Genomic DNA, 11,253 nt, shown 5'->3' with positions numbered 1-11,253 from the left:
GGTGGCGCTAGTGGTAAAGAATCTGCCTGCAATGCAGTAGATGCAAGAGATGCAAGTTTGGTCTCTGGGTTGGGAAGAGCCCCTGGAGTAGGAAATGGCAATGTGCACCAGTGTTCTTGCCTGGAAAATCCCATGGACAGAAGAGCCTGGCGGGCTGCAGTCCATAGGGTCACACCGAGTCAGACACGGCTGAGCGACTGAGCGCATACACTGCCATACCTCAACATCAACCAGTCTTGGGCGTACGCTGCCATACCTCAACATCAACCAGCCTTGGGCGTACATATGTTCTCTCCTTCTTGAACCTGCCTCCTGCCTTCTACTCTTCTCTTTGTTCCCCAACATTCAGCTTCTAGATTTCTAGTTATGTATGTGTGCAGAGAGTAAGACAATGGGTGTTGACAAAGGTCTTGTCTTGGCTTGCCCAGGTACTCTTGGTATGAGCTGTTGAGCAGCGTTACTTTGAGTAGTCTTTCTTTTTCCTCACAAAGAATCTTGTTTTGGCAATAAGTTACCCTAGTACTGCCATTACCTTCCTGCCCTCCAGTCTAGCATTCTAGCTGTGATCCCACGCTGCCGTTTCTGGGGAGGAAATCACCTGGGGGCTTTGGACTGGGGCATATCCCTCCAGAGAAGCTGGGGAGTTGACAGGCATCCCCCCAGGCAACCACCTCGTTTGTGTCTTTATTGTCAGGGGGTCCCCAGGATCGACTGGCTGGCTGTCTGCTTTCGGCCACCACTTACTCTCTCCCCTGGGGTTTCTCTCCTCCTAGGCTCTTACTGAAACAAGATAAAGAAACAATAGGGTTTCTCCCCTTGCCTTTCATATTTGCTTCCAACCAACACAGCTTTTCTGGTTGCGTGGGTTTCCTATGATATGTTTGGGAAAAGAAAGAAGAAGAATAAAATTAATTTACATGAGGAAGTCACAATTCTTTACGACAGATTAGAAATGATCCTAACCTTCATAGTCATGTAAAAGTTGGCCTTTGTTACCCCTCCTCACTGATTCATCTCTTTCAAAGAACTTATGAAATACACCTTTGTCCAGTCTTCCTGTCTCTCTTTTTTAATTTTTGCGACTTTAAGTAATGGTTTCCTACTAATTTTAAAAAAAAATTTTGGAGTGGCCCTTAGTGAGTGCTCAATAAATATTCATTTCTAGAATGGTGGCAAGCCACAGAAGTGGACTGAAAAGGAACAAATTCGTGACTTTTTTTTTTTAAAGACTTATTCCTACTGAGAAATCCTGGTCTAATCAGAATGAAACCACAGATAATGATATAATAATGCAAATGCCTATTAAAAGCTATGTGCCAGGTACTTTACATCCATTACCTCACTGATACCTCAGAGCAACCTTGCAGAGTTAGATACTAGATTCAGTCACTATAGCTTTCCCTCATTTATTATTGAGAAAAACAAAGGCTTTAAAAGGTTAAGTAATTTTCCTGGTTACTCCAATAATTCTTCCATTACGACTTTGTAAAGCTTGAGACCAGCTGGAATTAAGACTCAGGCAGCCTGCCTGCAGAACTCTTGCTCTTAATAGTTCTACTAGACTGTCTCCCCGGACTGCAGGCACCAGAGACCCCACCCCAGAGGTGTAGCCAGGATCCAGCCTGGAGGAAGCCTGCCTGGGGCGGGGTGGACCTTATACTTCTGAAAAAAGGCATGACACATCAGCCATTTTCACTTGTCTCTCTGTGGTCTTGCTTTTGCCCTACTTCCTCTCATAGCTTTTCATACCAAAATTAATAGTCAAGTCCTCATTTTACTTTTCTAAGTTATTGAAAAGGCACCATTTTGGTGGCTGTGTAGTGGGTCATTCCCCTTCCCTATGCCTGCCCTCCGTTGTCACTGATTTTTTACTGCTGGTATTTTTGGCCATTGATGGAGAAGGGATGATATCACCAAAAACATTCTGAAATTAGGGTGTCCATTGGGATGGTGCAAGAGGTTGCTACCAGGGAAGGAATTTTCCAGGCATTTAAACTAGAACCTCTCAATCTTGCTAATTCTGAACCAGTTTTTCCTGTGAGGTCAGAGTAGGGGAAAGGCTCTTGAATACTCCTCACCTTTAGTTTTCCAGTATCAAGATGTCTACTGCATGATTGTATCGTGTGTGTGGTTATTTTTTTTCACTGATGCAACTAACTTTCCCTGATTAAGGTTGGGACTTTTTCTCTTTGGTCATTTCAGACCCATTCAGTGGAGTTTTTGTATCTTGTCTTTTGTCTCTGATGTTTCCTTTACTTAGTCAGGCTTTATTTCAGGTTTCATTTAGTACATCTCTGTCCCCTTCCTCCCACCCCACCTAATTTTTAGATGTTAGAATATATACATCATAGGCAACTAAATTGTCATTCTGGTATGTAGTCTTCATAATGAGTCATAACCAGTCTTCAACTAGTGCCAAAGCTGAAGGATAATTGGATAGAGAAAATATACCTCCTAGATGGGTCCTTTTAGTTGGAGTACACCCAAGATCATAGTGCTGCAGTATTGCTAACTTTGAAAGTGACCAACTATAATATTCGCTAATGTTTACCTGACATTTATTATATGCCGTGTCTTGCACATTTTTTGTCTTGTCTCACTTAACCCTCACATGGATCCTGAAACTCTCCATTTTCACGAGGACAAAATCACACCTCAGGGAAATAAAATGCCTTGTCAGAGGGTCACATGACTAGTATATGGTGGTCCTGGGATTCAGATTCAGCAATCTTAACCTCTGTGCTGCTGTGTAATGGGAAATATCACACGGAGTGAGTTAGCCAAATGATCTTGGCCAAATTACATAACCTCTCTGTGATTTATTTTCCTCATCTGTAAAATGGGGAAAATAAAATGATGCCTGGAGTCCTTTTGAACACCTCTGTGGTGTTTGAATGAGGAACTGTCCAAAGCAGAGCTCCTGACTTGCAAACTGCCTCTCCTGTCTGCTTCTCCTGTCTTCCTCTTATGCTCAGTAAATGACACCACTGCACAACGACTCAGCCAAATCACTCAGAAATCACCTTTGAGTCCTTGATTTCCTTCACCTACCACATCTAATCCCGTAAGCCTCAGTGTTCTGCCTGCAGAGTCTAGCCCACATCTGGTCATTTGTCACCATCTCTATTACCATGACCCAAGTAATCAAGCCATTTCACATCATACCTGGACTACTGGGTCTTAACTGCTTCTATCAGTGTTAATGAACAAATAAAAAAGAAAGAAACAAGTAAATCTTTGTCCCTTTCATTTATCTAAGCAGTAACTAAAAGACTCAGGAAAAACATAATTTTTACTAAACTTGCAATAACAGAACCTCATATTTAACACATTATGAAGCGGCTTTAATGAACAAGTTAGAAGAGGGGGCAGTAGTTAACATCCAAAGTTTTTTGTATGTTAGGGTAATTTTGTCCCTTGTGGAATTTTTTCCTTTTCTCTCTGGACCAGGAATAGATCATGAGGTCTCAGTAACTGGGGAGAGAGTGTAAAAGAAGAAGGGACTTCTGTGTATAAGGAGCCTTAAGATTTTTTCATTGGTGGGTGTTGAGTTTTCTCTTACCTTGCCACGTGGAACTGTGATGAAGTGGATAGAGACCCTTAAAGTAGAGATATTGGGCTCTTGGGTCCTGTGAGTAGACATTTCTAATAGCTGTGGAAGGGACCTAACCCGCAGCAAATTGAACAAGAATATAGAGAGATCAGTCTGGAATGTCAAGGTGATTGGATGATGATTCAGGAAGGACAATGGTTCACAGACAGAACTGCTGTTAAAGGTGGCAGATATCAACGTGGACCATTTTTTGGAGCACCTGCGCTCTCCCTGGATGCCCCAAAACATCTGGGAACCACATTCTGGGGTGTTGATGGGTTCATGCTACCGTGTGGGTTAGGGTCTGTCAAGCCCAGTGCTATCCAAAAAGAATATCACAATGTAATCTAAAATTCTTTAGTAGCCATATTTAAAATGTAAAGAGAAACAAGTGAAATTAATTTTGATAATTATTTAACGTAATAGATCAAACATATCATCATTTCAATATACAGTACTAGCCTAATGGTGTGCTGGTAAAGCAGCTGTCTGAAAAAAAAAATCCCAAGTGTTAACTAATTTCAGTGATATAAATACTCTCACCATGGCAATTTTCAAGTTACAATAATGATACTAATAGTGACAATTAACAATTGTTGAATGCTAACTTATATCAGATATTCACTCTCATCTGTAGTAGATGAGTGCATGAAGGCTGGGAGGTTAAATAACTTGTCCAACAGCAAGTAGCAAAGCTTTGATTTGCATACAGGTCTTCTGACTTTTGTCCAGATTGTCAAGAATAAAAGCAAAGTGGAATCAAAGAAGAAGCTAGAAGGATAGAAGAAAAGAAGGCTAAAAGCTCTGAAGAACTGGAGTACAGTTGTAGCCCCAGTTCGGTCTGATTCACCTACAGTTTTGAGCACAGCCATGGACAGGGCTGGGGGAGCACAGGCATATGAGAATGAATGGGGCGTGGACTCTCTTCCATGTGGGGAGACAGGCACATACATGCAGAACTCTGACATAGGGCAGACTGTGATCTGTGATAAAAGAAGAGCCTAATCCATCTTCCCCAGATTGAGCCTAGAGGAGGAGGAAGGTGGTATGGTGAAGAACCAAACACTAGGGCAGAGGGATTGGAGAGACCTGGAGCCTGAGCAGTTCCTAGCAGGACATCCTTTGGGACTTCAGGATCAGTTATAAAACAGGAAGTTGAGATCTAGGGTCCAAGTTTAACCAAGATAAGTTTGAGCTAGTGCAGGAAGGAAAATGGTAGGAACTGCAGAAAGCACCAAGGAACACAGCAGATAGTAGTAAAGGGAGGCCTGGAGGAATTCTCTAAGCCGATTTGCATAAAGCTATAGGGGTTTTTGTGTGTATGTGATTTTTGCAGAAAGATATACCCTAAGGACTTATCAGTACAGTTTAGGGAGGCAGAAATGAGTGAACAAACCATATACAGTGGTATTGGGGGTAAAGACATAGTGAATACTACATTCACAGAGAGACTGCTGATTGAACCTTCCAGAAGCTTTAAGAAGTGGTTAATGTAACATATCAGTGAAAGGATAAACATTGAAAAGCACTTACAAGTTTAAAAAAACACAAAACAATACCATCTGTTTAGGGCCTACTCTGTCTAGACCCATTGCTTGGTGTATTGTATAGCTTATTTCATTCTAGCTACAAAATAGGAAGAACATTCAAAAAACAGTTCTTAGAAGGACATTGAAGATGATAGGGTGAAATTGGTAAGAGTGGGTATATCTAAGGGTAGAAACGAGAGTTTAAGAAACAATGCTCTTTTGGTACAGTTTTTATTATTTTCAGCTGTCTTGGTCTGCTTGGGTTGCCATAACAGAATACTTTTGAGTGGGTACTTAAACAACAGAAATTCATTTTTTTTCACAGTTTGGAGCCTAGAAGGCCATCAAAGAGCCAGCATTATCAGCTTCTGATGAGAACTCTCCGCCTGGCTTGCAGATGTCTGCCTTCTCACTGTAGCTTCGCTTGGCTGTAGAGAGAAAAGGCAACTGGTATCTCTTCTAAGAGCATTTATCCCGGCTGATCAGGGTCCTGCCCTCAGAATCTATTACCTCCCAGAGGCCCTATCTCAAAATACCATGATATTGGGGGTTAGTGCTTCAACATATAGATTTTGGAGAGATGCAGACTTGCAGTTTATAATACCAGCTATTGAGGGTTTGGTACAAGTAAACGAATAGACAAACCCAGATGGTCTCGGTTTAAATCCCAACACTGTTGTGGTTAATTTTGTCTGAGACTCTGGTTCCTCATGTTAAAGATGTGGTTAGTAATTCATGTGCAGTGTTCCTAGGAAGATTGAATGAAGAGAGGCTTCAGTGCTATGAACAAACATTCCCCAACAATTTGGAAAAAAATCTCTAGCTGATAAAAGAAGTTATTTTCTCTTATTGAATAGTGGTTGTATACATTTGGCATGTTAATATCTGTTTAGATGTATTGACTGTTTACTGAGTTGCCCAGGCCAGACATAGAGCTTATATTTTTATTTGGAAAAATCAATAGTGTCACATGGAATTTAAGAACAGGTTCTGGAGTAAAAGAACCAGGTTTCAAATCCCAGCCCTGCCACACACTTATTGTGTGACCTTGACCAAGTTAGTTCAGCCCTCTAAGCCTTAGTTTCTTTCAGCTATAAAATGGGGAGAAAAATAGTGCCCTCTTTACAGGTTTGTTGTTGGGCATTGGAGAGACATTTAAGGCAGGACAATAAGCAAATGTGAAGGCTCAGAAAGTGGATATTGCATTGCCTCATTTAATCAGTTATGGACATGGACATCTATACCAGGGTTTCTCAACCTCAGCATTACTGATATTTTAGGCCAATAATCTTTTGTTGTAGTGGGCGCTGTCCTGTACATTGTAGGATGTTTAGCGGCAAGCATGCCTGGCCTCTAACCACTGGGCATCAGTAGCACCCACCCCAAATCCCGGTAACCAAAACCATCTCCAGATTTTGCCAAATGACTCCTCGGGGGGAACAGTTAAAATCACCCAGTTGAGGATCACTGGTTTACACAATTTATAACCAATTTAAAATATTTTGGAAAGAGAAGGGAATTTCTTATGTATTCAGTTTAAATTTGTTTGTGGAATGATTGTTATTTAAAGAAAATTTTCTTTTGGGAATGAGTAAATGTTCTGTATGTGATAGTGGTTTCTTGAGAATGTACAACTGTCAAAATTCATCTAATTGTTAACTTGAAGTAGATAGTTTTATCTGTAACTATTTCAGTAAAGTTGATTTTTAAAAAAATTGCCTATACTGTTCTTAGTTGAAAGCTTTGCTTACAAATTTTTGTGTATTCTTGGCATTGCATACATATTTTAAATGCACAGTTTAAAATGTAATTTTGTGAGCCAAAAATACTGTCTATATATTTGCTTTCCATAACGGTGTAGTACTTCACGGGCATATTTCCATAGAGAGAAAAAGATTCTGCAGCAGTTCCGTGCCACTAAGTTTTAGAATCTATCATCATGCTCTAAAATAACTTCCAGTGGTCGATTCAAGATAAAGAGAAGGAACAAACATGAAGAATGAAAGGGAAAATCAGTATCGGAAGAAGAGAAGTTGACAAATAAGGGGCTAATGAGTCTGAAACCCAACGGAATATCATTATACGAGTTCACATGTACATTTGCACTAATGGTGTGCATCCGGTTTCAATGAAAAGTACACATTTCAGGTTTGCTAATCTTTCACATCTAAGATCAAAGTCCAGTTATCAGGAGACTTCTGTATTTAATCGTGCCATTTTCAGTTTTGTTTAGACTCTCATTCTTCTTTGGTCCTGAAAATAGCATACTTCACATCTGTTGCAAGCAAATTTAATTTAATTTGGCAAATCTTTATAGAAAGACTATACTACTTTGGCCATGTGAGTGTGTGCAAGTAGAAGACTCTTAACCTCAAGATCTTTCAATATCATGGGGGCGGGCAGGGGGATGGGAACAGATTTGAATAGTTCTGTAAGACATGACAGAGCATGAAAAATGCTGTCTACACAGGGGCAGGAACAATTGCATCCTTCTGGGAGGCCCTGAGCAAGAATTTATATCCTAGAACTGTAACAATGAAATAGACTTTAAGTAGTCATTTGGGGAGATTCATAATTTTGGCTCTTATGGAAGCTTTTCGAAATACAGATTCTCAGGCACTATTCCAAATTTATCAGAGTTTCTAGAGATAGGGATTAGGAATCTGACTTTTTCAAAAGCTCTCCCAGTGATTCTGATCATCAACTGGGCTTTGCGAACTTCTGATCCTACAAATCCCGTACTCAGTGCCAGAATTCTGTGAATAGTACTCATTCCCTCAGGATTTTTGTTTAGACTCTTTGGAGTACTATAAGCTCACTACCTACAAGGCAGCTAGCCCTTCATAGAAAGTGTGTAGGGTGTAGGATTTTGATCATCAGAGATGGAGGATAAGGATATTTGAGGGAAAATGATCATCAGAAATAAACAGAAAATGGAGATAAATTTGGAGAAGAGACTTGGGGTTTCATTACAGAGTGACTTGAGTGTTATGCTAAAGAGTTTCAACTTAATCCTCTGTGAGATGGATACTGATCCTGCCAAAGCAGTGTGGATTAGACATCAAGGAGAATGGAAGTAGGGAGAACAACTGTGGGTTTAATTCAGAGATTCAAATGAGATGTAGTAAGGACTTGGAACAGAAGCAAAGCTTAGTGCAGTAAATATGAGCTATACTGCAAGGATAGGCCTAGAAGTCTGACTGATTGAGGCAAGGAGGAATGAAAGCTGATTCTGGGGTTTTGAGATTTTGGAGTGCTAAGTCAACTAGAATGGGAACATTAAAATCAAGAGAAGATAGTGACAGCAGATGGCAAGTCAGTTGTTTTTGATATTTGAAATGCATTTTTTTCTATCACCTACCATCTTACTCTGTAACCTGTCCCAGGTCAGAGCTTAGTTATGACTCCCTTTGTACACTTGCAGGGTAGCACGAAGTAAGCGCTCAAAATGTTTGATGAATTTGTATATCCGCTGTGAATATCTTCTCTCTTAACCTCTTGGCTCTAGACCAGGACCTTGTAATATTTCTCTCGAATAATTACAGGCTTGAGGACCACCCCTGCTCTTACGCCAGCTCCCATTCTTTGGGTGAATTAGAACAAGAAGCCCTGTCTGAGTTTATCAATTAGAGAAAGGTACAGTTATATGGGTGGAGGCAACCCTTTGTTCAGGACTTGGGAAGCAGAGCACACCTTTGTGGGAAGGTAAAGGCTCCCTTTCATAGAATGAAACCTCCTGTTCTAGGTCGGCAGGCATGGAGAGCCGAGTGCAGAGGTGGGCTTTTAGGCTTACCCATCCCCTCAACTGGCACAGAACACCCTGGAAAAGTCCCCCAGTTGATCTGCTGGATCCCACCCTGCCATTTCTGTTTCATTCAGTGATTTTTTTTCCCTGAAATGTAATACTGTTGTGCCCTGCTTTCTGTATTTCCCCAGTGTCTTCAGGCTACAGTTCAAAGTTCTTAACCCAGCCCTGTATAAGCACCTCGGATGCAGTCCTTTCCTGGTTATGCTGGTTCTCCATCCAGTCTGTGACCTCCTCTTTAGTAATTTCTTTTCCCCCAGCACCACGGTGTAGGCACCCAGCTCATGCTTGTCGAATAGACTGACGACTTAAGAAACAAGTGAAAAGTGTGGATTTTACCACCCAAACCCCCCCAAATCAAAAGTCTCCCCCCAAACAAAACAACAAAAAAGGCAGACACCACCCTCCTACACAAAAAAGCTTTGCTGCTTCCTAAACAGGAGGTGTCCTGTCAGTTAAAGCTTTTTCTTAACGCCTTCCGCTATACTTTTCTGTAGTCTTGAAGTGGCTGTTTATTTGGAGATTGAAGATCTGTGAGAAGATAATTGCTTTGAATGAAATCTGAGGCTGCCATTCCAAGGCTGATTTGCTCTGGTGGGTCTGTGTATTTGATCTTTGTGAAATGCTTTTAAAAAATTGCACACAGATTCAGGTGACGTACTTGACCTCTAAAAAACATGTCAACTTTGGAGATAGAGGACTCTGTCCATCTGCCCAACACTGATCTCTGATTGATGGCTTCATTTGTTCCAAATGTAGACTAACCCAATGATGAACTTTTGAAATGCTTTCATAATCTTGTCAAAAGTTCTTGCCCAGAACCTCCAACCCAGTTGCTATTTATCTTTCCATGTGTGTTTCTCCTCTTTGCAAAAAGAATGTTAAAACAGTTGTGAGAATGTATTCAATTTAAAAAGAAACAGTTAATTGTAAAACATCATTTAAGTGTCAATAAAAAATTGTAAGTAGGTAAAATATGGCAGGTAGGAGATGAGAGGTGTGCCTCAGATGTGCAGGCCCAAGTGTTGGTATAGTTGGTTTAACTTTCCTGGGACATCGCCAAACTGGAAATTCATTCTGTTGCAGAGTTCTCATTGGTCTGTAAAGACAGTAATTTGTATATTAGTAATTGTCCATTTTGCTTCAGAGAAGCCAAGCTGTTAATGAGAAAACATGCTGCTTAGGCCACAAGGATGAACTCTGTAAATGTTTATTTTTTTATTTTCAGCCTTAATAGTTTTCACTATTTATTTTTCAGCTGGTCTCTATTGTTTCCAGTAGTTATATTAGGCTTTTTTGTTGTTATTGCTGTGGCTCTTCTAGTCAGTTTTTGAAACAGTTACTGATTTTAATGTTTATTTATTTAGGACTATTAACTATTACTCAAGAATTAGACTCTCATAGGAATAATTATTTAGAATTTAAAAACTATTTAGAATAAGTTTAGATGGAACTTGACTTCCAGTTTTGGCTTGGAGTATGTAGTGTAGTGTCTCAGTCACTGTACATTTCAGACAAAAACTTAAAAGACCGGTGTGTTCTGCAAATGCAAGGTATGATGATTATAATGAAGGTATCAATTCATATACTAATTGATCTAAACTGTGTTATTGTATTAATAAACATACTTTCCATTTTCTATAAGCTGTTTTCCTTTTGAGTGTGCCTCATACCAATTTTCTGTAAAAATAGGTTGCATATGACAGCTCATTTATTTTGTTGATATTAGAAAATTCCTCCCTCCTTCCCTTCTTTAAATATCTGTTGAGCAGCTTTGGGGAGCCCAGAGAGACACACTGGCTCATGGAAGAGTTGTGTCTTAAACAGCCCCTCTGCTGTACCTGGGCTGTCCAGTATAGCACAGCATTTACCGTGTACTCAGTAAATATTTATTAATTTGAACTTGCCATTATCAATAATTTTATCATTTATTTCATTTTATCATTCATTTCAGTGGTAAAGGGTAAGTAGTGCCTACTGGTAGGATACTCTTACTTTCCAAATTCTAAGTCTACCCCTGACCTCAAAGAAAGGTACATAGCTTATTTGAAGCTATGCATGTGTTCATTCATGCAAAAATTAAGTATGGAGAAAATGTAAAGTAGAGAAGAGGGGAAAAAGTCAGGATACTCTTCTGCTTCCTTCCTCCTATGCTTAGAATTAGTCATGTAAGTATTTACTGAGTTTGCCTCAAAGATGAAATGAGAAAAAGATAGTAAGGCTGTTTAGCACAGTGCCTGACACATTGTATATGCTCAGTATATACTAGTTTATTTATTATAATGCATTGGACTAAAACTAGAGGATCTCACTCCTTTATTCTGCAT

This window comes from Muntiacus reevesi, chromosome 5, assembly GCF_963930625.1.
Source record: "Muntiacus reevesi chromosome 5, mMunRee1.1, whole genome shotgun sequence".
NCBI lineage: Eukaryota > Metazoa > Chordata > Mammalia > Artiodactyla > Cervidae > Muntiacus > Muntiacus reevesi.
The sequence above is the reverse complement of the archived record's forward strand: the minus strand, read 5'-3'. Positions refer to the sequence as shown.